General features: G+C 37.0%; 1 long non-coding RNA gene across 1 annotated transcript; it reads right to left on the bottom strand.

The window, feature by feature from the left end:
• Positions 1–9954: 9954 nt before the first annotated feature.
• On the bottom strand, positions 9955–23928 carry LOC138739947 (uncharacterized). Its single transcript, XR_011342598.1, has 3 exons — positions 23783–23928; positions 23418–23488; positions 9955–10123 (listed from the first exon to the last, which is right to left on the bottom strand). It is a non-coding gene; the product is annotated as an uncharacterized lncRNA (long non-coding RNA).
• Between the last annotated feature and the right edge of the window lie 1255 nt (positions 23929–25183).

The raw sequence follows: 25183 nt of genomic DNA, 5'->3' as shown, positions 1-25183 counted from the left end.
CATGCAGACACAAGGAGAACCTACAAACTCCTTAGAGACAGCACAGGATTGGAACCCAGGTCCGATTGCTGGCACTGTAATAGCGTGGTACTAACCAATATGCTAACCATGCTACCCCAATATCCACTACTCCAATCAAAACAGCTCATCATTTTCCTGGAAATTCCTATTATTGTAGCTCAAAGAAACATCTCAACCTTAAGTGCCCGGGTTGTTGGTGTCGGATAATGAACCCTGGTTCCAAACACCAACCAATAGATAGATTATACAATCTTTCTTTAAGCATATAATTCCTTTCAATACGGTCATGTATCTAGTTTGCACAATCCTTTTCACAAAAATTAGTGTGGTGGTCCTTCATTTGTAACACATTAAGGCCAATAAATATTTCATCATATAAGGAGACCAAAATTGTGAATAAAAACCCATGTGAACACTCACCAAAGTCTTATATCGTTTCTCTATTGGAAACTTGGTTCAAAGAAAAAGGGAGGCGTACATTAGATATAAGAAGCATGGAGTTAAGGAGATGTTTGAAAGATACATTGAATGTAAGAGGAATCTTAAGAGAGGAATTAGGAAAGCTAAAAGAAGGTACGAGAAAACTATGGCAAGCAGGGTGAAAACTAATCCAAAAGAGTTCTACAAATATGTTAATGGTAAGAGGAAAGCTAGAGACAAAATTGGTCCCTTAGAAAATCAGAGCGGAAAACTGTGTGTGGAGCCGAGAGAAATGGGGGAGATATTGAACAGTTTCTTTTCTTCGGTATTCACTAAGGAGAAGGATATTGGGAGATGTGAGATAAAAAAAGCAAATTGGGTAAATATGGGGAATATAGAGATTACAAAAGGTGTAGTTTTAAGGCTTTTGAAAAATATAAAGGTGGATAAGTCTCCGGGACCAGACGGGATCTTCCCCAGGACATTGAGAGAAGTGAAGGAGGAAATAGCAGAGGCTCTGGTGGTAATTTTCCAAATGTCATTAGATATGGGGATAGTGCCGGAGGATTGGCGCATTGCGCATGTGGTTCCGTTATTTAAAAAGGGTTCAAGGAGGAAGCCTGGCAACTATCGGCCCGTAGGTTTGACGTCTGTGGTAGGTAAATTAATGGAGAAAATTCTTAGAGACAGTACTTATAAACATCTGGATAGACAGGGTCTGATCAGGAGCACTCAACATGGATTTGTGGGAGGAAGGTCATGTTTGACCAATCTGATTGAATTTTTTGAAGAGATGACTAGGAATGTGGATGAGGGTAGCGCAGTGGATGTTCTCTATATGGACTTCAGTAAGGCCTTCGATAAGGTACCACATGGAAGGTTAATTAGGAAAGTGCAGTCTTTAGGTATAAATTTTAAGATAGTCAAATGGATTGAACATTGGCTGAAAGGGAGAGGCCAGAGAGTGGTAGTGGATAATTGTCTGTCAGGTTGGAGGCCGGTGACCAGTGGTGTGCCTCAAGGATCTGTATTAGGCCCATTGTTGTTCGTTATATACATTAATGATCTAGATGATGGGGTGGTGAATTGGATTAGTAAATATGCAGATGATACTAAGATAGGTGGAATAGTGGATAATGAAGAAGGTTTTCAAGGATTGCAGAGGGATTTGGGCTGCTTAGAAAAGTGGGCTGAAAAATGGCAGATGGAATTTAATGCTCATAAGTGTGAGGTGCTTCATTTTGGTAAGAAGAATCAGAATAGGACATACGTGGTAAATGGGAGAGCATTGAGGAATACAGAAGAGCAGAAACATTTAGGAGTAACGGTACATCGTTCCCTGAAGGTAGAAACTCGCGTGAATAGGGTGGTGAAGAAGGCTTTTAGTATGCTGACCTTTCTCAATCATTGCATGGAATATAGGAGTTGGGAGGTGATGTTGATATTGTATAAGACGTTGGTGCGGCCTAATTTGGAGTTCTGTGTGCAGTTCTGGTCACCTAATTATAGGAAGGATATAAACAGAGTGGAGAGAGTGCAGAGAACGTTTACCAGAATGTTACCTGGGTTTAAGCATCTAGAGTATAGGGAGAGATTGGACAGATTAGGTCTTTATTCTTTGGAGCGTAGGAGGTTGAGAGGGGATTTGATAGAAGTATTTAAGATTATGAAAGGGATAGACAGAGTGGATGTGGATAGACTATTTCCGTTAAGAGGAGGAAAGATTAAAACAAGAGGACATGAGTTAAGAATTAAGGGGCAGAGGTTTAGAGGTAACATGAGGGGGAACTTCTTTACTCAGAGAGTGGTTGCCGTGTGGAATGAGCTTCTGGGAGAAATAGTGGCGGCGGAGTCAATTGTATTATTTAAGAAAAGGTTGGACAGTTATATGGATGAGAAGAAGATGGAGGGTTATGGGCATTGTGCAGGGAGGTGGGACTAGAAAGGGGTGTTTGGTTCGGTGCGGACTAGAAGGGCCTAATGGCCTGTTTCCGTGCTGTAATTGTTATGTTATGTTTTATGTTATGTTAATAAAACATCATATTATCTTTCATTTACTAACTGCAGCTGCACTGTAATTACTGGGATTTGAATTGGATCCCTCTAACATAATACCTTCTTTAACCAATAACAAACTTTTGCCATTTATAAGAAATCTAACATGTTATTCTTCAAACTAAATTGCACGACCACATTTATCCACTTTATGTTACATCTGGTCTCTTCATTGCACACATCATTATCTCTCACCCTGTTCAATGTAAAGTCAAATCAGTAGTGTTCAATATAAATTCCCAATTATGGTCTCAGAGAAGTATTTTATTCTGTGTAAATCCTGGGGTAAGGTCATGAGACAAAATGAATATTTCCTAGTTCCTCACAAGGTTGATTTTTCTAAATGTTATTGGTTCATTATGTAAAGAAAATACTTGGTCAATTCTGGGCATCCTGTTGCAATCTGCTGAGGAAGAGAGAGAGAGAGAAAAATGCACATTGCCAGTCCTTAAAGCCACATGTTTTAAAGAAATAGGTTATTCAAGTTTTCAAATGGCTGCATACGAGTGAAAAGGCAGTGTTACCATCATAAGCAAGATACAGGCCTTACGTGTGGGAGGTGACTGGAGCAAGAGATAAATGTTTTGGATATTGACAACATGAGGCCAGGGAGATACTGCATCTGCATTTCCTTTTTAAATTCCAAACCCACCAGGAAATCACACCTGAGGTTGAAATTGCAGCTTCTCGCAAACAAGTAGATCCTTCCAGACCCCATAAAGAAAGCCCAGGTCATAGGAAATATTAACTTACCTTTTGGAATCAAAATGGCCACTCATCCAGCCACACAAGGAAGGCAAATGACTCTTGATCCTTTTCCTCTAGTTGCACTGTAAAAAACTTTTGCTTAAAATTACGTCAAAGTTTTTCCATTATAAATGGCATCCGATTGCACATCTGAAAAAAAAGGATCCCACTCATCTGCTTAGAGTGGCAACTTAAAGCCCATGGTACATGAGCAAGATAAGGCACTTGGGTCAGTTAAAGTATCTGACTAAAATTTGCTAAATGGACTAGATTAAAATTGCCCTTCAATTGCAAGTCTCTTCATAAACTTCATGTTCAGTGAGGCTGGAGCAATATTTAATGTATTTTGCATCAATTGTTACCTTTACCAATACAAAAAGCCTTCCGAGAGAAATAAAATATTGTGTGTTGAATGGAAAATGATAACCAAGTACTTGGCATTGCTAAGACGAATGTAAGCCAGGAGCATAGAATGAATACACTTTTAAAAGGAATTTTTCTGCATATATGACAGAAAAATGGGTTGTTTCTAATGTTTTGAATGTAATTTTGGTCAATGTTGAGCCTCCATTATAACATCCATGTCCATGAATATACAAGATAAGCAGACCAAACCTTCTACAAATTATAATTGAGACTATAGTAATCTTATGTTAACAAGGAGCTTCACAAATATAAGAATTGCTACACAGTATAGTTGCATGATATTTACTGACATTGAAAAAGAGGATGGATTGCAAATCCAACAAATCCACTGGTATGCTCAAGCTGTCTTAGTTTATAAAATCATGAACATGTCAGGGACAGATAATTCAAAAACTAAAGATGTGAACTTAAGGGACACTTAGATGTTATAATGATTACATTGTCCTGGAAGAGTTCGTTAGGAATAACATTGTACCGAAGAGCTTAGACTGAAAAGTTACACCATATATTTTTTTCTCGTTCAAACTGGGCTTCGTATATTATTTGCATTTTTCTCTGTAATAGTTAGAGCTTATCATGATGGTAAAAACATGCAATTAAACAAAAATATATATATATATTTTATGGCAAAACTACTTTGTAAATTCATGAAATATATGTCAATTTAAGTGATGTATTTTGCTTATTGCATTGGAAGATCATGTGAACAAGGCAACTGAAGGACACAAATTCCATGTTAAACTATTGATGAAAGAAACCCAGCTGACACTATTTGTTTCAAGACATAATGTAAATGGATGCTGGTCATTTCACCCTAATCATTGCTACAAAATCTCATCTACTGATTTGTTGCTTAGAAGATCAGCAATGTTAAATGGATAGTTGCATCATCTACAGTTTGTTTTGTGTGAACCAGCAGATGTAAGTGCTGACTGTGCTATGTATTGCACGATTCTGTACCTATGTTGGTTGCAAGGATTTGGAGGCCTAAAAAGGAAGTGCATTGATGCACTTTCCAGTGTCTGTCTTGCTTTCTTTACAAAAAAAAATATAGATACTTGATTAGTCCTGTGCTGGAGGCTGTAGAACCTGTTGTTTTCGGTCATTAGCCACTAATTGTGTTAGCAGCTATATGAATATGGTAAAGGTTCCATTATTGGAATGTAAGACTATGTTTAGAATGTAGTTATATATTAAATCTTTTTACTTTGTCTACTGTAAGGAAGACAGAGAGTCACCATTTTGTCCTGCACCCCTCACAGAAATGAAGCCCCAGCGAGGATTGAATTCACAACCTTTGGTTTACAAGATCTAACTACTGAGCTATTGGAGCCTACTATGTTAGCATAATTGTAAAGTTATGGAACCGCATTGATCCATGAATTTCCCTCCACCCCTCCCCCCATGGAAACTGGAGTATTTACTTTTGAATAATTGAATATCAGGAATCTTTTTAGAGAAGAGTTAAAATCAATAATGTCACCATAAAATTGCTGGATTGCTGTTAAAATTGAACTGGTAATACCAATATCCTTCAGGGATGGAAACCTGTTATTCTCTTCTGGTCTAGCTTATATGTGACTCAGCTCTCTCCTCAGCTCAGGGAGAATGAAATGCGGTGTTTGGCTAGGGTTGTCTCCATCCTGTGCACAAGCAGAGAAGTATGGAATACTGAAGTAGGAGGAGGTCATCTGTCCTTTAGGTCCTGGTTCACCCTTCATGACTGATATCCACTTCAATGCTCTCATCTTCTCCTGATACCCCTTGATCCCTTAAGCAGAGGAAATCAATCTATTGCCCCATGAATCAAGCCAAAGATTAACAAGGAACAGGACTAGTGTTGACCATATGATTCCCTGTTGACACACTTCAAATATGATTGGTCATTATTACTGAAGTATCCTGCAAACAAATGATGGGTATCAGTAGAATAGATGGCTTGTGACTCGTACAGCTGGAAGTGATTGAGTAAAGCCACTTTTCATGTTAATATTTTTAAAGCACATAAATATTTCTGCTTGTGAGCTTTGAGGAGTTTTGCAAATATTCACTATCTGCACACGCAGTACACATCAAATTGTTTTGATTGCATATTAAACATAATCCATCAAAGGAGTAGAAAATACAAGAAAATAACAAGCAAAATAAAGTGTGTGGCTGCTCTTTTAAGAATAAACTTGACTGAATATTTGCCTCCACTGAATGTGAACTGCCTGGCACAATCTTTTAATTTCCATGCTTTAACACTTTTCTAAATATTGTCATACATTCTCCCTCATCACTTGGGCATGAAGACCTTATGGAAAATAGCATGAGTAGTACTTCTTATCGGGAGAGACCATTCTTATTTCTTGTCCGCACAATTACAGCAGGAACAGAAAGGGTTCAAGGAAAATTCTGCTCTCTATTTAGCAGAGTTATATTAGAGAGAGGATAACTTGGTGAAGAACACACTGATATAGATATAGGCAATTCAGCAGGTTATGCTTTCACGTTTGCTTGACAAACCATTTCACATATAGTACTAAACATCAGATATAATGGCACAGTGATCAAGGTCTGAGATGGTGTGATGGTTAAACTGTGGAACTAGCAAATGAGAAATGGCCTGGTGAATTTGGATTCGGTGTCATTAAATGATCATTTTGGAATTTAAAAAAAATGCTGTTGTCAATAAAGGTCGATTAAAAAAAACTTCCTGGATTCTTTATCAAGTTCATTTAATTTGTTTGGTCCTTCAGGGAGATAAACTGCTATCTTTGAATTTACTGGATTTTCATTAGTTTAGACCAAAATAGTGTGGCACTTAACTTCAACAATTAGAACATTAAATACCGGCCATTCCGTTAATAGCCATAGCTTGTGAATTATTATTTTTTTAAGTTTATTTTCATATCTTTCTAATTGTCTCACAGAGCTCTTTCACACAAAAGTATGATTAGCTTTTCTTTCCAATTGTTCTGTAACCTGTGCTCCTCATGCAAGTTACGTCAAATCATGGACGCAGAAGGATGTTGAAAGTGGCCAATATCGCTAAGTCCATTTCAGGCACCAACTTCCTGGCTATTGAAGACATCACATGAGGTGCTGCCTTCAGAAGGCAGTTAATCTCTTGAAAGACCCCCATCACCCTGATAATGTTCTTTTCTTGCCATTACCTCAGACAGAAGGTACAGCGATCTATGTTCAAGAACAATTTAAAACAGCCATCAGGCTTTTGAACCTTCCCATCCTACCGTCACCATAACACCATCAAAGCTCTGTCAGCACTACTGACAGCATGTGTTTTGCGCTATGTCCAATGTATTTTTTTTTCCTCTTCCTTTCATATTTATGATTTTTTTTCTATTATGTGTGATGTGTTTCATGTTTCTGGGAAGTTGCAACAGGTTAAACTTTTATTGTTTCAATACCTTGTAAATATGTGAATGACAAGTAACTTTGTTCATTCATTCATTGTAGGAAAAGAGGATTGTAGTTGTTCACTAGGTTAATCTTGATTTGCTTGTGGGCTATGATCACAAACATCACTTATGGGATTTGATTGCCAAAGAACACTGATAAAGATATCTCATTCTGAACATTTGATCCCCTCTGGTGCTTTTTTTTTGTGGGGTGGAGGAATTTTTCGCTCTTTGGCATTGAACCTTGTCCTAAATGAGTATAATTAACTAATTCAAAAGAAAGAATTGAAACCATTCTTGAATTCCAGCATATGACCATTAACACAAAATACAATTCCCCCATCACAAAAAAAAACAATAACAAACAAATTAAGCTTTATTATCATCTATGCATGTACACCAATAATGTTGGGTGCAACAGGTAGTGTTCAACCTGATGGATCTAGATGCTAGATTTCAATCCCGCCCTCTGGGGCTGCTTGTGTAGTGTTTGCACATTCTTCCCAAGACCAAGTGTTCCAGTTCCCTCCTATATTCCAAAGGTGAGCTGGTTGAAAGGCATCCAAAGAAATATGAGAAACATGAGAAGATAAAATGGTGTTGCAAGAACTAATTTCATCTTTGATATGTTTGAGAAACACACAATCTGCATTCAAAAGGAGGTGTCCTATTTATTAAATGTTAATAAGGTCTGCTTTAGTTCTGCTCAATAAATTCAATCACTATTAATTAGAGTTATGTTCAATTTATTTGCACATGATTCTACTCAACACAATGATATCCACCTTCTAATTCTCTCTCACCAGCAAGGCATGTAGTGTGTTTATTGAAATTCAATTTCCTCGATGAATGTAGCTCCTATAACATTTTGCAAGCTTGGAATGAATCAGGACCAATCATTTCTTCCATCACTGGCACATCTTGGCTGGAGTGAGCACAATGTACCACATATTGTACATAATTCATCACAGTTGCTCTGGAAGCAGCTGACCAGCCTTTGTCAGCCAGAGTTCAATGGAATCAGGCACTATGTGCAAGTTCTCTTTCAAGTCACTGATAACTGTAATTTTTTAATCACTGACTTTTAACACTGTGAATCCACTGGGTTGCTGGATACCTGCTCATAGGAACCAGGTATCGGAGCTGCAATTTGAGAGGGTGCTGAGGAAAAGAAAGCCTCTGAAGGCTTTCTGATTGAGTCGGAGGTTTGGATCTGGAGCTCAGGTTCGCTTTGTCATCCCATAAATAAAACCAAATTAAGGTTATTCCTGAGAGGAGAAAGCTGGTCTCTCAACCTAGTTGAGAAATGCAAAAACTGAGGATGCTAAAATCTTTAGCAAGCATTAAGAAGCTGGAGGAACTCAACAAGTCAGGGTGCATCCATGGTTAGAAATTGTCAGTCAATATTTTACATTGGTCCCCTTATCAGTTTCAAGTTCCTCTAGAATCTTATTGTTTACTCACTATGATATTTTTATCTTAATTTATTTACCTGATGTGCTCCTTCTTAGATCCAAGGTAAGCAAGGATTCTGTTCTCGGCATCAATCATAAATTTAGATTTAATTTAAAAAAAAATTAGAATAGACATACAATCTGGTAACAGGCCCTTCTGGCCCACAAGCCCATCCCACCCAAATACCTACAATGCCCGTATATTTTGAAGGGAGAGAGGAAACTGAGCACTCGGAGGAAATCGACACAGACATGAGGAGAATGTATGAACTCCTGACAGACAATGCCAGATTCAAACCCAGGTCACTGGTGCTGTAATTAGCCTTGTGCTAACTGCTTCACTAACCATGCTGCCCTAAATCTCTACATTTCCCCATGTCTCCCCCTATTCAATCACCAATAATCCCTATATCTTCCTTCTATCCCATCAACTCTCCTGCTGCCCTGGGTTACAAAAAGCTTCTTTTGTCCTAGACATGGCAAGAAGGCATAATGAGTAACTGAAGGTTAAAATGATTATGCAAAGTTGGTTGAATATTTTATGTGAGGGAAATATCAGTACATCATTTGCACTTTCTGATCTTGTTTTTCTTTCGCACAATGTGTGACTTCAATTATTTTTGTTTTGTTCCCATTCTATCATTTTGAAGGTGACTTTACTAACTGTTGAAATTAATTTTGTACCTAGGAACTTCGGTAAATTCAATAAAAGTTAATTTAATGTTTCTCCAACTTCCTACATGATACAGCAAATCTGAAATTGCCTATGTGCTCAGCTTGAAGTTGTCTATTATATTCCCCATTTTTTAAGGAAACAAACCTTTTAAAAAAATGTTATCTAGTGATTGGTACTATTAGAATAAAAACAGTCCCGCTCATCGTGATGAGACTCAAGGCTTCCTTGAGTGGTAGGTGGCACGCCGGGCACAGAAGGAAACTAACTGTAAGAGTTGTGTGGAAAATTATCACATGCTTTTTGGTTTGGTCCATCATAGATGATTAATGTGAGATGTGGAATTCAGTTCAGAGATGAACATAAACATTTCAAACATCTTCCCATGCATTCCCTGAGTGTGTAGTGACTCATGATGTTGCTGCATGATGGTGCCCTTAGTGCTTGTGCCTCACTAGCTGGTGTGCTAAAAAAATATAAAATTTAATCAACTTATATCTCACTCCACTAGATTTGAAAATCTACTACTCTAAAGTCATTCTACTGGTTGGCCAGCCCCAAAACTGTAACTTCTCCCCCTCTTGAATTCTTCATAATGGAGTACCGCCCTATCCCTTCCTTCATGTTGGAATCAGGCCAACATCATGTAAGATATGACTGTAAGTTTATAGTGATTAAAGCCTGTTAATCTTGACTTCTGACCTATTGAGTCTAATTGATGGTGCCACACTCACAAATAATTCATTACCTTTGTTTCATTGTCAAATGCAGGAGATAATTTACACACATCCAAGACCTCCACACAGCAGAGATAACTATTGAGATGACTGATCTATCATGGTAGTTACTGTTTTTCTGTTATGTGTGATGTGCTTCATATATCTGGGAGGCTGCAGCAAGTAAGATTTTCATTGTTTCAGTACCTAAAAAAAAAACTTTGTTTATTCATTCATTCATTGTAGGAAGATGTTAATAGACACCAGAGAGCTCAATGAAAGGGAGAAAGATTTATAGATTTCTCATTAATGTTATATCTGCATTGGAAATTCATTTCTTTTGATTCCTAACAGCCAATACATTGAATACATTTTGCACTGTTGATGAAAAACACATTTCCCTATATTGCTTTGAATATTCTCATACTTCAACACTACAGTGAAATTTATGTTATGTTAAGGGGCATTGGAGTGAAGAATCATCCAGTTAAAGGGAAAAGTGCTACTAATAAGATAAACTAAGGTTCCTAAAGTACCCAGAATTCAACTGTGTCTAAAATAATTATAAAAGGTAAAGGTAAAGGTACCACTATTGTCATGTAATACTACATTTAGAATATAACATAGATGAAATTCGCCACTTTGTCCAGCATCTCTCACAAAAAACTACAGCACCTGGCGTTCCTAGGCAGTCTCCTCTCCAAGTACCGACAAATCTCTGATGTATTCCGGCTATTAGGTGCTGTAAGCCCTCATCTTATGACTTCTCTCTGAGCATGAGCAATCTTGTGACTTGTGAGGTTTTGGTGTTGCTCTCGTTCTGGTGTCTGGTTGTGCATGTGTTTTCTGATACAGATTATGCACAGGAATTGATTTAGTTCAATCTCATTCCTTTCATGTATCTATTGCATAAAAACAGGCTATTTGTAAATGACTAATAACACCTACTGAACTGCTTCCTCAAGCAAAAGATAAGTGACACATTCATTATTGCCAATCTTGGAAGATGAGTTCTTTGTTTCAAAATTATCAGATACACCTTCCTTTCAAACCAGAGCATTAATTTCCCTGCATCTTCTACAACTAACAAACAATACATCAGGTTAGGTGGTAGACCTCATCCAGAATTGCTTTATTGCATGAGTTCAAATGGATGGGAGTTTTATGTTGATGGAATAGCAGTAGAATGGCTAAAGTGCTAGACTAACAGCCAGATGCTTGGGTAATTGACCAGAAGAAAGAGTTTGAATCTGGCAATGTTAACTAGAGTATTTATATAACTGTATAAATATGGTATATTAAAAATGGCCTTAGTAATAGTGATTCCAAATCAACCAGATTATTTGGAAACCCATCTTGTACACTCATGCACGTTCGTAAAAATAATATTGTAACTTTATCAAATTTTTATATGGCTCTCAATCTTCCTTTGAAATAGTCTAAGATGCATCAGGAATGAATGGAAAATGTCACCATAACCATATATGATGTTAGCCTGATAATATATTTAAAAACATTTTCAAGGCTTTTAGAATTTGTTAGGGAAATTTTCTTGCTTGCTTAATTCTTTCATTATGGTTCTAAATTTTCCTCTTAGCATATCTGTATTGGTGAAAGAAACTTATTTCCCATTTATTAAGGTGCTAAACTGTGATAATCATTAATCTCGCTGTGACAGATATAAAATAGTTAATTGAACTTGATAAATAAGTGGGCGGTGTAGGACAGATGAAACAAACTTAATTTTCCTACTTGTTCACAAGTTCTTGGTGTTTGGCAGAGATTCAAGCATAGAGACTGTGAAAAAAGGTAGAGAAATATTTATTTCTAAACAAAAAACTCTCAGGGGGGAGGTGGAGCGTGATGGCTTGAGGGAAGGAGGTGGAATGAAGACTCTCCCAGCCGTGGAATAAAATTAAATCCCAAAAATAAGAACTTTTAAAATAATCTATGTTTACTAAAAAAAACTTCAAGAACTTACCTGTAACATGCTGGCATGATTGGTAGAGGAAAGAAGACAGCAAAAAAAAAATCAAGTTAACTGTGAGTAAAGAAATGAAGAAAATGGAGAATGTGTGGCCTCCCTTAACATTGGAGCCTAAGGCTCAGGCTCCAAGGCCTCCAACGACAATATGAGTGATGACAGCTTTCTTAAAGCTGGCAACAGCGCCATCCCTTCGTGGAACCAAAGAAGATGGCACTGGAGCTGTTCAGATCTCTCTGGAGAAGTACCAAAATGTGATGTGCATGCACAAAGGTTTACCCCCGTGCATGCTCTAAGCAGAACAAGCTTCTGAATAGAGACTCGACAGCATCACTTCTAACGCTGTCAGAATTGAGGAACTACAACTTGGGACAAAGCTGTCAGAAACACTTGTTTTTTATAGAAAAAAAAGACCAAGAAGATTCAGATGAAGAGCATGAAAAAGGACAAGGTTTAAATATAAAGGATCTTTCCTAATTAATGATGGGACAATTTCAGATTTTAAGAGAAGATATACAGAAGATTAGAAGTGATGTGAAGAATGTTAGATCTGACATGATGAACTATGCTGCAGAAGATAATAAAGTTAAAGAAAAAGTTCAGAGAGTGGAATTGGATGTGCAGATATTTTAAAATGATGTGGATATTTGTATGTACAAAATTAAAAAGGTCAAAAGTTCTGAAACTGTTTGGAAAAAATAAGAGGAGTGAATTGATGGAAAAAAATGATATATTGAAAGATCATATTAGATGTTACAATGTTAAGATTGTTGGTTTTAAAGAAGATTCTGAAGGAAGTGAAAATCCTGTGGAATTTTGTTCAAAAATGAATTCCTAAAGTTCTTGGCATAGAATTTTTTTTCCAATAGAATTGAATTGGAGATAGTTCATAGAGCAGTAGTCCTCAACCTTTTTCTTTCCACTCACATACCACTTTAAGTATTCCCTATGCCATAGGTGCTCTGCGACTAGTAAGGGATTGCTTAAGGTGGTGTGTGGGTGGACCGAAAAAGTTTGAAGACCACTGTTTTAATCGTACCTAATTTGACTCATTATTTGCACAATTTCATAACTCCAAAGAAAATGGGCCAATAACATTTTTTCTCAAGCAAAATATTTCAATAACAATTGGGTCTAGAACAGTCATTCTCAACCTTCCCTTCTCACTCACAAATCACCTTAAGCTATCCCTTATTAATCACAGAGCATCAATGACATAGGGATTACTTAAAGTGGTATAGAAGTAGAAAGACAAAGGTTGAGGACCACTGTCATAGAACCTTAAGGAGGAAGCCACTTCCAACTCAACCACCCAGGGCTGTTTTAGTTTAATGCGCATACTATCAAGATAAAGAAAAAAAATGAAAAGTAGCAGTCCAAATCTATGGTAATTCTTTGGAACAAAGGTTATAAGTTTACGTTCAGACACCCCGCTACATTAAAGGTGTTTTTAGACAATAATCTATCCATTTTATTTGCGGCAGCAGAAGTAAGAGCTTTTGCAGAATCTCTTTCTTCAATTAAAGAAGATCATCAAGTGGGAGGAGAAGGTCCAAAGCCTCAACAAGAAATGCGAAGGGAGGTGGAGCAGATCAAGCTCACATCTGAGCAAGCCATACCATTGCATGTTTTAAGCTGTCAACAGGAGTTGCAGTTGGGGCCGGAGGAACAAAGTCAAACAGTCATAATTAATGAAGATTAAGTAAATGCTGACTTGGAAGCAGCCAGTCATAGATTGTTTGAATGGATTTTGTAATTGATTTTTTTTTTAATTTTCCCCTGGGGGGCTGGATTTTTTTTTAAAATTCTTATTTCCCTTATCCGTCATGTGCCATATTGTGGTGGGGGCCACAAGCCATATGATGGAGGGGAGTATTGCTGATTTTTTTTTTAAATTTAGCATTTGTGGCAGATTTATATAATCTATTTGTTTACTTTTTTCTTTTCTTTTTATCATTGGGACAGAGACATTCACAGTAGTCGCTTCTCCTTGATGGAGGGGATGTGGGAGGGTGGCAATGAAAGAGATTTAGATTCAAAATAATGGTTGGGAATAATAGACTAAATTTTCTTAGTTTTAATGTTAATTGGATTAAAAATAAAATTAAAAGAGGAAAATATTAAAATAAATATTGCATTTTTACAAGGAACTCATTTGACAGAGAAGCAACATGTGAAATTAAAAAGGGAATGGTTGGGTCAAGTGATAGCTTCATCCTTTAATTTTAAAACAAGAGGTGTAACACTATTAATAAAAATAAACACTACAGGTGAAAATTCAAGAAGTTACAACAGAACTTGTGGGAAGGTACATTCATTGTCAAATTTATTATGAAATGTGGACACTTATGAGTGTAGATAATTAAAACATTACATGTGATACTTTTTTTACGTTTGTCAGAGTTGCATGAAAATATATTAATAGGAGGTGATTTTAATTGTTGTCTTGATCCTATATTTAGATAAATCAACTAAATTAGAAGCAAAAACTAAAATGGCTAAGATTACATTAAGTTTGATGAAAATAATAATTTAATTGATATTTGGTGTAGCTTGAATCCTGTGGAGAGAGACTATTATTTTTTTTATTCTTATTGACATGATTCTTATTTGAGAGTAGATTTTTTCTGATATCAGCACAGTTACAGATCTTATGGGTCCAGAGGACCCCAAAACCCAGCAGCAATAGAAATTCGCCAAGACAAATGGTTACTTAAACAAAAGTTACTTTTAATGATCTTTAAACATGAAAACAGGATCAAACTCTAAATTATTACTATTAACTTAACCTAACTTAACCCCCTTCTAATTCTAAGCGCATGTGTATGTAATGTGTGTGTAAGTTCAGAAAAGTTATTTAATTCACAGTCCAATCTAATTTCTCACTTCTCCAAGTTCACATGTTGCAGGCAATTCTTACACTGAGCACAGAATTTAACATTTATAAAGTTCACCAGGCTTTGATGCTTGAAAAGTAAATGATTACTGCTCAGGAAGGTTCTTTTTGGTTTTCAGAGAGAGATTTGTTGCTCATTGGACACCCACAACTGATTCCTTCAGATTAGCCACTTCAGAATCTTGCAAAATAAACTTTCCCCATCAGAGTTTTCCAGATGATAACCTCTTTCTTTCAGGTCACCCCAGAGTTCTTTCTTGTTTCCCTTATTTCAAGAGAAATATTATACAGCCAGTCCTCTCCTCTTGTATTTACTACAAGGGCTTTGAACTAATAACTCACAACCCATCTTCAAAATGGGATTTTTCCACAAGCTTGCCAGCTTGTCATGTTTCAGTCCCAGCTGTTGCTGCTGAACTGTGGAACTGATTTTTGTCTGTCTCTCTCTCACCCCCCCCCCCCACACACACACACACATGATCCTCTTAAAACAGCCAACTGCACTCAGACAGATTGAGGCTCCAGATCTAATCATTCATCCATTGCTTTCCAAAACCATAATCCATTACTCCATAGCATGTCCAGTTAATACCTACTTGTGAAGTCCTTATAGGCATTCTTCAAAGCTTTTGCAAAAGTACCCAGAGCCTGCACTGTCGAGTTTGACCAGAGTTCTAGCATTTTATATCATGTCTGTTTTGAAGTGTTTATATGTGACCTACACTAAAAAAAACTGCCACAATTTATCTCCTTTAAAACATATCTATATACAAAATAAAATATAAAATAATGTCACACAGGGTACAATTAATTTTGTTGAATATAAATCTAGAATATTATCACATAATTTTTAATGGTATATACAATGCCTGAGAAAGAGGGTTCACCTGATAAGTAGAGATTTAGTACAATGTTGTTAAAAATAATGTATTTTTGTGATTTTATAAGAAAACAACTTCAATATTTTTTTCATACAAATTCTACTTGACTAGATAATAAATTTATTGTATGGGAAGCACCTAAAGCCTTCTTATTAGGACAAAATAATGTTATTCAACCAAAATTAAGAAAGATTGTATGAAAGAAATCAATTGGAAAAAGATATAGGAGAATTGGAAAAAGAGTTGCAAAAGAAAGTTCCAAAAGAAAAGAAGAATGATTAATTAATAAAAAACACTTCAATATAAAATTATTCAGACATATAGAACTTAAAAATTAATTTAGAAAAAGCAGAAATATTATGAATTAGGAGAAAGAGCACACAAGGATCCTTCATTGCAATTGAAAGCAGTTCAGGTATCTAGAACAATTAATGTAGTCAAAAAGCATTCTAGGATTATTATGTGTAAAGCACAATAAATAAATGATTCTTTTAAGCAAATTTATTCTGAATTATATCAATAAGAAGCAATTCAAGATGAAAAAATGATTAATAATTTTTTTTATCCCAAATAGATTTACACAGTTTTAATGCTCAGGAGCAAAATGTTTTGAATTCTCCTTTTACAGCAAATTAGGTGATTGAGGTAATGTTCATTACATAGTATTAAGTTGCCAAGAGAAGATGGGTTTCTTGTAGAGATTTATATTAAAAATAATTAAGGATCTTTTGATATCTCCATTTATGGAAGTGTTAAATCAAGCATTGAAACACATTTTCAGCTAGATTCCTTTTCAACAGTGATTGATTTAATGTAATACAAAAGAAGGATAGAGATCCATTGTAACCGGTATCATATAGACCAATTACATTACTGAATGCTGATTATAAGATATTAGCCCAATGGTTTTCAACCTTTATTTTCCATTCACATAACACTTTAAGTAATCCATATGCCATTCGTGCTCTTTGATTAGTAAGGGATTGCTTAAAGTGGTATGTAAGTGGGAAAGGAAGATTGAGAATCACTGCTCTAGACTCAATTGTTACGGAAATATTTTGCTTGAGAAAAATTGTCATTGGACTATTTCCTTTGGAGTTGTGAAACCATGAACATTATGTGAATTAGGTACAATTAAAGCAGTGGTTTTCAAACATTTTCTTTCCACCTGCACACCACCTTAAGGAATCCCTTACTAATCACAGAGTGCCAATGTAATAGGAAATACTTTAAGTGGTATATGAGTGGAAAGAAAAAGGTTGTGAACCACTGTATTAGCCAAAGTGTTAGCAAATAGATTGGCAAAATACTTACCAAAGTTAATACATATGGATCAAACCGGATGTGTTAAAATTAGGAAATCTGCAGATAATGTGGCAACATTAATTAGCTTAATACATTTAGTTCAATAGAGAGGACATTTGAGTATGGCAGTGGATTTAGATGTAGAAAAAAGCATTTGATAGATTAAATGGGATTTTCTTTCCAAAGTTTATGGTGAAATTTAGGTTAGGGTAAATATTCATTGATTGGATTTAAATAATATATAAGAACCCTAGTGCAAAAGTAATGACAAATGGTCAAATCTTAACAACTTTTCAGTTGACTAGATCAAGTGGACAAGTTTGTCCACTATCACCAGCTTTATTTATTTTACCAATTGAATCCTTAGCTTAACCAATAAGACAGGATTCAAAGATAATAGGTATTAAGGTGAATCCGGAAGAAAATAAAATAGATTTGTTTGCGGATGATGTATTGATTTATTTAACAGATCCATTAATCAGAGGTTATCAACCTTTTTCTTTCCACTCGCATACTATTTTAACTATTCCCTATGCCATAGGAGCTCTGTGATTAGTAAGGGATTGCTTAAGGTGGTATGTGGGTGGAAAGAAAAAGTTTGAAAACAACTGTTTTAATAGTACCTATTTGACTCGTTATGTGGATGATTTCATAAGTCGAAAGGAAAAGGGCCAATGACAATTTTTCTTAAGCAAAATATTTCAGTAGCAATTGGGTCTAGAGCAATGATTCTCACCTTCCCTTCCCATTCACATATCACCTTAAGCAATCCCTTACTAATTACAGAGCACTTATGTCATAGGGATTAAAGTGATAAGTGAGTGGAAAGGAAAAGGTTGAGAACCACTGCATTAAATTCTTTATGACAACTTAAATTTAAATTAAAAATATGGAGAAGTATCTGGTTATAAAATCAATTGGAAAAAAAATGAAATTATGCACTTAGTAAGTGGGGATTATGCATAATGTAAGCGAGCAATTTATTTTAGATGGCCAGAAGTGAGGAAAAATATTCAGGTATTCAAATGAAACTGGATTTAAAGAAATAAACAAAATTATTCTCAATTATTAAAAAGAATAAGGGAAGTTTTGGAAAAAATGGAATATGTTACCTATTACTTTAATAGATAGCATAAATTATGATTAATGTTTTTTCCAAAAATACAATATCTTTTTCAATCAATTCCTATAGGAATTTCTCAATTTTTTTTTCAGAATTATTTTAGGAAATTTTATGGAAATGAAAAATAGCAAGAATGTTTTTGGATAAATCAATGCAGAATTATAATTTAGGATGTTTGCAGCTCACTAATTTATAAACTATTATAAAGCAGCCTAGTTGCGATCTGTTGATTTAAATAAAACTCCAACTTGGGTATATATAGAACTTAGAGAAATAGGGGAATCGAACCCACAAGGTTTTATTTATAAATAGAATTCAAGATTATTAATGGTGAATAGAGCAACTCCCATATTTAAGTATTGGTGTAAATGTTTAAATGAAGCTCTGTTATTCCCTTTCTCCTTAAGGTCTCAGTATATTAAAATAAACTTTAAAGTAATAGTTCCTCTATTGAGGGTCTCGTGACAACTTTCTTTTTATTTTCCTTAGTAAAGAGAATGAGGGGGGGATGGGGGTAAATATAGGGGATTTCTTATTTTTTTAATTTTTATATATTCCACATGTATTTGGATTACATTTGTATTATTATCAATAATATTATTTCTTTGTGGCTTTAAATTTATCAATAAAATCAATTAAAAAACAAGAAATTCTCTTGAACTAAGTTAGGATATTCACTTACCTGTGGTGTGTACATGTTACTATAGGAAATCAACATCTACTATCTTGAAAGGTATACAATACTAATTAGTTGTATTACTATGCCCAGACAATTAAGGATTTATTTTAGAATTTAAAAAAATAAATACATATATTTTTAAATTTAGACTTACAGCATGGTTACAGGCCCTTTTGTTCCAATTACATCTAATTAACCTACATCCCTGAAGGTGGGAGTGTAATGTGTATATATATATATATATATATATATATATATATATATAATTTTTTTGGGGGGAGAAAAATTGGTAAAATTAGAGTAGGCTACATACATACACACATTTTAAAACAGATCTTATTTGAAATACTGAAGAATTCATATTCAGTGGACTTTACAGAAACTAAGGAGAATGCTGTGCACATTTTACAAGTAGGTGCTAGTTGAAATGATGTCATTAAAGCAACAAGGAGGAAATGCTCTGTTAAAAAGCACTTTGCAAGGGTTTTGACAGAGTGCACTGAAAGGTCACTCCTGGGTTTTGTTTACCTAAAGGCAACAGCTTGACCAAGAAGACTAACTCCTGTTGTTTGCTGAAATGTGTGGGTTTTTGTAAGTGAGAGAGTCACATGGGCTTTCTAGAAATCTCAGTTGGGGGAGAGAGAGAGAGAGAGAGAGAGATAGAGAGAGAGAGAGAGAGAGAGAGATAGGTGAAACAAGCTCTCTCAGGTGTGACATTGAAAGCAACTAAACAGTGGAAGTAGGAAAAGCTTGTTGGAACTGAAGATAAGCTCCAGAGTGGCGGATGGCTGGAAGTGCTATCTGTCTGATGTTTCTCTTGGAATAGAGGAACAGAAAGGAACTCTGTGGTAGCCTGAAAAAAAAGAGGCTATCATCTCGAGATCCCTGATGGGGCAAGTTTCATCAGCGAGACATTGAGGTGTCTAATGGTGGTACCTCATTTGTGGAAAACCTAGAACAACAAATCTCTCTCTGCAAACCCTTCAAGAACCTTCCTGAGTGGTAAACATTTACCTTTTGAGCACCAAAACCTTTTGAACTTTCTTTCTTTGGCTTGGCTTCATGGATGAAGATTTATGGAGGGGTATGTCCACGTCTGCTGCAGGCTCGGTGGTGACTGACAAGTCCGATGTGGGACAGGCAGGCATGGTTGCAGTGGTTGCAAGGGAAAATTGGTGGGTTGGGGTTGGGTGTTGGGTTTTTCCTCCTTTGTCTTTTGTCAGTGAGGTGGGTTCTGCGGTCTTCTTCAAAGGAAGTTGCTGCCCGCCGAACTGTGAGGCGCCAAGATGCAGGGTTGGAGGCGATATCAGCCCACTGGCGGTGGTCAATGTGGCAGGCACCAAGAGATTTCTTTAAGCAGTCCTTGTACCTCTTCTTTGGTGCACCTCTCTCTCGGTGGCCAGTGGAGAGCTCGCAATATAACACAATCTTGGGAAGGCGATGGTCCTCCATTCTGGAGACGTGATCCACCCAGCGCGATTACATGTTAAATTCTATTCACAGTATAAGAATTGCCTGCAACCAGAGAACTTGGAAGAATGTGAAATGAGATTGAACTGTGAGCCAAAGAACTTACCTTAAATTTTTATACACATCATACATGTGTGCTTAGAATTAGAAGGGGGTTAATTTGGGTAACTTAAGCTAATAGAGATAAATTAAAGTTTGATTCTGTTTTCATGTTTAAAGATAATTAAAAACAACTTTTGTTTAATCAACCATTTGTTGTGGTGAACATCTATTGCTGCTGGGATTTGGGGTCCTTTGGGCTTGTAACAGGGGGAAACCAGAGCATCCGGAAGAAAGCCACATAGTCACGGGGAGAATATATCAACTATTTACAGACAGCAGTAGATTTAAACCTGGGTCACTGGCACTGTAATAGTTTTGGACCAACTGCTACATTAACCTGCCACTAATGATTCAGAAGAAGCAATAAATATATCAAGACATTCTCTGATATTCTTTTCTACTCAGTATGAATATATTTGGCAAGGGAATAGTGTTGTGGACCTTTATTCATTGGATGCAATGGTGGAATATTTCAATGAACAGGGTTTAATCTTCCTTTGATATTCAAGTTTTCAAGGTGATTATTTGGGATTTGAAAAGTAATTAAAAACAATGATGAAATAACAATGAATCCAGGCAGAGAATTCATAAAAAGTGGCCATAATCCCAAGTGTAATGTTAGGTTGTTCATTGGCTATGTTTGCAGATACGCATTTGCACAGGCAAGTGGAAAATCAAAAAAATTCTCTACTCCCTAAACATTGATGGAAACTGGTCAGCTGAAAATGTCATAGCTAAGATTCTTGTTTAGTGTGGCAAAAGAATTAAAAAAATATGTTTTGATGAAGATAAATACAGATCAGATATGATTTAATTGAATGGTAAACTGCAAGCAAGGTATTGAGGAAAAAAAAATGAAAATCTTCACTGGAAACAAAAAGCACTGGAAATGCATAGCAACAGGAAGGAGGTGAAAATGTTGGCTATGTGGAATTCCACAGTGTTTTTGGGCTCTCCAACCATCCCTTGCTTCTTTTTAACTTTTAATTCAAAATTCTGCTTGATCAGTTTTACTGATATTATTTATAAATATGAGATTGTTCTGTGCTTTGGGAAATACACTAATGAGAGATCATCAGCTTTAATATTGCATATCAAGATTTAATAGTCAAATTACCATTCTTTGCAAGTGAAATTTGAGTTGAAAAAAAAAACAATCTTTATTGAGTGTGAAAACTGAATGAAGATTCCAGCAACATCTCTGCATGAAAAGAGAAAGATAACAAAGAAAGTGGAAATTTAATAACATATTGTACTGTACTTTGGTTTGATGTAATTTGGAAATCCTTTTAAAATGTAAAAGGATGAATGAATGAGTTCTACAAATGCTGCAATAGAAGATTCAAAGGATGTATTCAACAAAATTTGTCATTTTAATTTTCTTTTGGCATTCTTGTCACCATTGTGTTCAAAGGATTATTTGCTCAAATGGACCATCCACCAGGTAGAAGAAAAGAAAGCAGGATCTAGATACAATTCTAATTAACTGCCCCTAGATGTTGCTATTGTTCTTTGCTTGCCATTTATGAAGTGTAGCAGCCGTTTTAAATGGGGCAGAATATTGGTGTTGAAAGCAATGGTTATTAGGCTAAAACTGATTGGACATTTGTTCAATTCCATTGATGTTGACAAAGAGTTGCTTTATTTCTCAAAACTTGACTAGTCTTTGAAGTGCATTTATTTCAGGAATGTAAAACCACCTTTAACTTGGAGTTCATGTTGGTTAGGTATTTCAACCAGAGGTTCATTTTCCTTAAGTTAAATGTGATCAGCAATCACTATTGTGGGTTTGCTCTATATTCTGCAGACATTTATTTCAAATTGGATTAATATTACTGGATTCTATGCTAGATCACATCCTAAACTATCGACTTTGAGCATGCAATCTACTAATTCCATCCATATGTGTCAGATCTTCTTTGGCTTGGCTTCGCGGACGAAGATTTATGGAGAGGGTAAAAGTCCACGTCAGCTGCAGGCTCGTTTGTGGCTGACAAGTCCGATGCGGGACAGGCAGACACGGTTGCAGCGGCTGCAGGGGAAAATTGGTTGGTTGGGGTTGGGTGTTGGGTTTTTCCTCCTTTGCCTTTTGTCGGTGAGGTGGGCTCTGCGGTCTTCTTCAAAGGAGGTTGCTGCCCGCCAAACTGTGAGGCGCCAAGATGCACGGTTTGAGGCAATATCAGCCCACTGGCGGTGGTCAATGTGGCAGGCACCAAGAGATTTCTTTAGGCAGTCCTTGTACCTTTTCTTTGGTGCACCTCTGTCACGGTGGCCAGCGGAGAGCTCGCCATATAACGCGATCTTGGGAAGGCGATGGTCCTCCATTCTGGAGACGTGACCCACCCAGCGCAGCTGGATCTTCAGCAGCGTGGACTCGATGCTGTCGACCTCTGCCATCTCGAGTACTTCGATGTTAGGGATGAAAGCGCTCCAATGGATGTTGAGGATGGAGCGGAGACAATGCTGGTGGAAGCGTTCTAGGAGCCGTAGGTGATGCCGGTAGAGGACCCATGATTCGGAGCCGAACAGGAGTGTGGGTATGTGTAGAGCTCGTCGAAAGAACCAAAGACTTGTTGATCCAAACCAAGGCTTTTATTAGCAAAAGACCGGAGCTCTTCACAGGTGGCCGACCAGTCCGGAATGATCCGACCTGGCTAGGGACACAACCCTTTAAGGCCCAGACAATAGGTGTGGCTTAGCTCTCAGCCAATCGCTGTAAGCACAGTCTAGATACAGTAATTATATACACTATGTACATTGGTGATAGATCTGTACTATCACAGTATGATAGATGTGCAGAAAAGGGGAAAGGTTCCATTATTGTTATGTAATATTACATTTAGAATATAATATACATGAAATTCTATGTAAGGCAGACAGAAAGTCATCACTTTGTCCAGCGCCCCTCACAGAAACCTATAGTGCCTAGTGTTCCTAGGTGGTACTAACAAAATGGAGGAAACTTGTCCTTTAATGCCATAATTTTTCTTGCTTCTAGTTCATTTCTGGCTACTGAATATAGACAAATTTCTAATCCATAACAATCAATGCATCATCCAACCTTTCACTTTTCTGTGTAACAGTTGTAGCAGAAGAGCAGGCCTGTCTTGTTCCAATGGGAAACTGACCTATCTGAAAAGTACAGGGAATAATTAACCATAAGCCATAATTTAAAATTTAAAATTCTTTTAATTTTATAATTAAATTTAGACATATAGTGTAGCACAGTCCCTTTCGTCCCATGCCACCCAATTACACATAATTGACCTACAACCTGGTGCATTTTAAATGATGGGAGGAAAGCAGTGGACCCAGGGAAAACCCACACAGAGACAGGGAGAATGTGCAAACTCCTTACAGAAAATATAGTATTCAAACCCTGGTCTCAGCCACTGGTGCTGCAACACTCTATTGATTATTGCTCACCATTGATTCTTTGAAATTAAGTTCAACAGTTGAAGACAAAGGAGGGCATGATCATCGTCAGAGTGGACTTAGTCAAAGGCTTTGGCTCAACAGTCTTTGGTGATAACAGGTACGAAGCGAGGAATAGTCGGAGTTGAAGTCAGAAAGGGCCACCCTATTAGAGGAAACAAAAGCATTCAGTAGGTTGTCATAGGTAAGGGCAGGTTTTACATATCATATATTTTGTTCAACTAGTCATAGACAGTGGAATGGCTGGTAAGGCAAGGGAATGCTCCTTTTGCAAATTGTGGGTTGTCAGGGAAGACAGCAGTATCCCTAATGTCTTCATCTGCGAGAAGTGCATCCTTCTGCACCTCCTGACAAGCTGAGTTAAGGATTGGAGCTGACATTGGATGAACTCCGGATCTTTCAGAAGGCAGAGGGGTGATAGGAGTTTTAGGAACACTATCACACCAAGGAGGCAGGAAGAGGGTAGATGGGTGACACTCAGCAAAGAGAAAGGGAACAGGGAAGCAGTACAGCGCATCCCTGTGGCCGTCCTCCTCAATAACAAGTATTCAATTTTGGATAATGTTGGGAGTTGGCAATCTACCAGGGACAATCCATGGAGATTAGATCTCTGTAGCTAAGAAGGGAAGGGAGTAGCAGAGCAAACTATAGTGAGTGGCAAGCTATAGGTAAGGCGACAGATAAGAGGTTCTGTGGAAGAGATTGAGTATCCCGGATGGTATGTTGCCTGCCTGGTGCCAGGATCCGAGATATCTCAGATCAACTTCACGGTATGCTCAGGAGGGAGAGTGAGCAGCCAGATGCTTTGGTCCATTTAAGGACCGATGTCATGGGTAGGAATGATGAGGAGGTCCTGCAAGTATTGCTCAGGGAGTTAGGCACTAAGTTGAAGTACAGGAACTCCAGGGTTGTGATCTCAGGATTGCTACCTGTGCCACGTGGTGGTGAGGTTGGAAATAAGAGGATAATGCACATTAGCATGTGGCTAAAGACATGGAATAGGAGGGAGGGCTTCAGATTTCTGGATCATTGGGCACTTTTCCAGGAAAGGTGGGACCTGTTCTGATAGGATGGTTTGCATCTGAAGAGGAAGGGGACTTTGAGGGAAGGTTTGCTAGTGTTGCTCCAGGGGGGTTTAAACTAGATTTGCAATGGGGAGGGGAACCAGAGTGCCAGAGCAGATAGAGGAGACCAAGAGGGAAAAGATTATGTGAAAATTGCATGGACTTTTAGAAGTTAATGGGTTAAATGTGGTGGGAATATTCTCAGGTGCATATATTTCAATGCAGGGAGTATTGTAGGAAAGGAAGATGAGTTTAGATTGTGGATTGTCATGTGGAATTATGACATTGTGGCTATTGTGGTTGCAGGAGGTGCAGAACTGGCAGCTCA

The sequence above is a fragment of the Narcine bancroftii genome, chromosome 7 (assembly GCF_036971445.1).
Source record: "Narcine bancroftii isolate sNarBan1 chromosome 7, sNarBan1.hap1, whole genome shotgun sequence".
Classification (NCBI taxonomy): domain Eukaryota; kingdom Metazoa; phylum Chordata; class Chondrichthyes; order Torpediniformes; family Narcinidae; genus Narcine; species Narcine bancroftii.
This window is presented reverse-complemented; position numbering and strand designations above follow the sequence as displayed.